We start from the raw sequence: 3,809 nt of genomic DNA on the forward strand, positions 1-3,809 counted from the left end.
CAGGGCTGGCTGGCATGTGGTGCTGGGGGATTGAACCGCGGTCCCTGATGCTTTTGCTAAGCTTGTTCTAAGTAGGTGCTTTAGACCACTGAGCCATCTCCCCAGCCCCTCAAGCTTCAAATTTAATGCCATACTGTGAGTGGAAGTCAGAATCAAAGTGAGGAATATCATCATTGCTGATTTATCTCTGGTCAGGATGACACTGCACATCTACTATTTGAAACAGCTGTTATGTCTTTGTCTAGCATCAAGAATGACTGGCCCTGCTTTAGGGGCCTGCCCTGTACCTCAGTTCTTTAAGTGGCTGCTTCAACAAAGAAGCCAGGCTCAAGTTGCTCTGGTTCAATCCCCACAACTCAAGCCAGCCAAACCTGCCCTGAAGGCATTCGAAGCAAAAAAAAAAGTGACTGGCCATGCTTGATACCTTCCATGTAGCCAAGACAATGGCTTGGTCCATGGAACATTCTTTTCTTTTTTGTCTTTTGAGACATTGTCATGCAACTCAGGCTGTCCTTGAACTCACTGTGCAGCTCAGGCAGTCCTCAAAATCTCAGTGATCTTCTTGCCTCTGTCTCCCAAGTACTGGGATTATAGGCATGTGCCACTACATCCAGCTTGGTTCATAGATCTTGATTAGCTAGTAGCTGGTCATGGACAGAGAGCAGGTCTGGAATACACATTATTTACTGTTTAAGATCACCTTGTTTCCAAAAGGGAAAGAATTCCAGAACAGCCTGCACACAAAGCACTTGGGGTAGTATGTGGGGTTCAGGGTAGAGATGACCTCACCTGTGATGAAGTCCCAGCAACTGCCACAGAGGATGCCATAGAGCTGCTGGTAGTCCTGGGTGCAGATGTACTTCAGGTTTTTGAAGAAGAAGCCTGATTGGTCCAGGCCATAGTCACACTTGACAAGTGAATCATCCAATGTGGAAGTAGTTGTTGACATGAGCCACTTCCCCTTTGCAAGTTTCTCCGCTTCCATATCACTGGATGCCATTAGAGCTGCCTGAGGGATTGTAGGGACTCTGCTAATAAGCACTGCTGCTGTTTATGGTGATACCTTTGCACAAGGTGTTTAATTCAGCGTGGAGTCTGTGGTGGTTTTTTTATTCTTCTGTTCACCTGAACTCGCTCATCACATGAGAATGCAAAAGCAGTCCAGGGCAGCTCTGTATCCTAAGGTTCTCTTTCCTTGCACTCTCCCCTCTCTATCTGGACTGCAGCCCTTGATTTTAAAGGTGAATGGACCCACTGGTTAAGGTGAGGGGCAGCAGCCTGGGAGGGCAGGAAGCAGAGTCTCAGGACCTCTTTTTGGGTCTAAAACCTAGGGGCCCTGAACCTGCTTACATGCACCCCACACTTCTCCACCTAGCGGCCTTCAGCCCAAAAGTGGTGTGGACCATGGGGAGGCAGTGTGGAGCCCAGTGTGTGTACCCTCCCAGCCTTAGGGAACAGCCATCTGTCCTAGCACCCACCTCTAGGCTGGTGTCTGTCAGAGGCCTCTGCCCAGGAGCTGTGAGCGGCTCATGCATCTCAATGGTCATCTGGGTGTGTGACGCCACGGAGAGCAAAGCACAACAGGAGAGCTCTCCATTCAAGGTGTGGGCTCATGTCAGCAACAAGGGTGGGGTAGAGGGCAAGCTTTAAATCTTTAACTTAAAATAGGTATTCTTATGTACTGTCTGATGAAATACTTCACCATAGTAGAAATAAATAATATTTCCCTTCTATACCTTAATAAATATATCCAAAATTCCCAAAACAATGCACTATTACATAAATGACAGTAACTGAGCAAATATTACCAGACATATACATATAAAATTAGGTTTATTATGATTGTTACAGTAAAAGGGACTATATCACCATACATATTAATAATTTGTCCTGCATAAACTTTGGGAGAAGCTTCTTATTTGATTAGAATTTGTGCTTGTTCCAATGAAATGTAAAGAAAGTGGGCTCTTGTTGGGAATAATGGTGTGTGATTATAGTCCCAGTACTTTGGGAAGCAGAGGCAGGATAACAAGAAGGAGCTCATCCTGGGCATTTTAGTGATTTATCAGGATACTATATCAAAATAAGGCCCAGGGTTGTACCCTCAGTTCCGTATGAATGAAAAAATAGAAAGAAAGAAAGAACTATTTGTACTGGTTAGGGTGCAGTGTTGACTTGCATTGGCTTTGGGATCAGCCCTGGAATAGGTGGAGTACCGTTTTCGTTGAGTCAGGATAGACAATGGAGGTATGCTTTTTGGTCTGTATATGGTCCCTTACTCCTTCCTCTTTGGCATTTTTTCCTTACTCTGCTTCTTCACCAACATGAGCTGAGTGGGTTTGGTCAATTTTTACTTCTGCTACAATATTGTTTCCTTGTATGCAGGGAAGCCTGGACTGAAAAACCTGAAACTGCAGACTAAAGCACTTTCCCTTTAAGTTATGGTTGTAAGCTACTGCATCCCAGAAATAAAGGTTGACTAATATGGAAAATCAGTACTTGTAGTGGATTTTAAACTGGTGGTCAACTTATTACACCCAGCTGAATTGAACTGGTGTGGTGATGTGTGCAGGAGACCCACCAGGGGATTTTTGCCAGCAGCGTGAAAAGCAGAACAGGAGAAGCTGCCAGAACACTGTTAAGGAGGCTGTTTGGACAAGCTGCTGGAGTTGTTGAAAGCTGTTGATTCTCCTGGGCTGTTCTTCTGGGTGAACTTGTCATGCTGGCTTTCCTGATGAACTTGGCTGTCCTTGTTGGAGGAGGAGCTCGGGATATCGTTGTAGCTGAGACCAACTGCAGTTAATTTTGGGGTAGCTTTGGTCCTCAACTGGAGCATCAGTTCCTGGCTCTGGAGGGGAAGATGATGAATTGCTCACCCTCATGGAGAAGCTTATCATGTTGGCTTCCCTGATGGGAACTTGGATTTCCTCATTGTTGGAGGACCTTGGGACGTCACTGTTGCTGAGCATGGCTGTGGTGCCTTTGTGGGAGCTTTGGAGCTTTGAGCATTTCTTCCTGGATTTAGTTCATATCTCTCAGCCTGTTAGCACAGATTCTTCATCCTGCTAGAATAGACTTTCTAGCTTCCACCACTGATTTTTGGGCTTTTCCAGCACAGATCTATGAAGTGGCCCTCCATGAGACATTATTGCGGGCCCTAGGGCTCCAGTTGGACTGGTGCAAGACATTGTTTTGAGCGTCAAGTTTTCAGTTAGACTCATGCAGGATATGAATATCCAAGACCTCATCCGGATTCTTTAGTGTTTAGTCTGTGGACAGATTTCCTCCAATACTTTTATATGATTCTTGGATGATTTCTTACAAAATAATATTTTAAGATGTGTCCTGTATTAAATTATTCTCCTTGAAAAAAAACCAAATGATGACAGTACTTGAGAAATGGATTTATTTCTGTGACTGTTTCTTACTATGTGATTTAGAAGCCTTTGGAACTAGTTTTTGGGTGCAGAAAGTTTTGGAAATAGGAACTAGAGAAGAACCAGAATCCTTCAAACGAAGCTGGATAAGTGACACTGGTTAGATCGCAGAAGATCAGAATGCTTACAGGAATCCCTCAGAAAAGACCAGATTTAAGAGGCTTTAATTAGGAACAAGGACTGCACTGATAGCTGGATTAGAGACCACGTGTATTGTACACTGGCAGAACATTTGTCCAGATTTTTCCCTTGTCCTGAAACTGTAGAAACCTGAAATTAAGTGTGGAGGAGGAAATATCAAGGCAGTCCAACATGAGTCCATGGCATGTCCAAGTCTGGTTGTTTGTAGCCATATTTTTAGTTAGTATCAGG

At 44.4% G+C, this 3,809-nt stretch overlaps 1 pseudogene; it reads right to left on the bottom strand.

The window, feature by feature from the left end:
* LOC101584804 overlaps positions 1 to 1,000 on the bottom strand; it is a 2,184-nt pseudogene extending 1,184 nt beyond the window's left edge.
* Between the last annotated feature and the right edge of the window lie 2,809 nt (positions 1,001 to 3,809).

Source organism: Octodon degus, unplaced genomic scaffold (assembly GCF_000260255.1).
Source record: "Octodon degus isolate 3935 unplaced genomic scaffold, OctDeg1.0 scaffold00411, whole genome shotgun sequence".
NCBI classification, from domain to species: Eukaryota; Metazoa; Chordata; class Mammalia; order Rodentia; family Octodontidae; genus Octodon; species Octodon degus.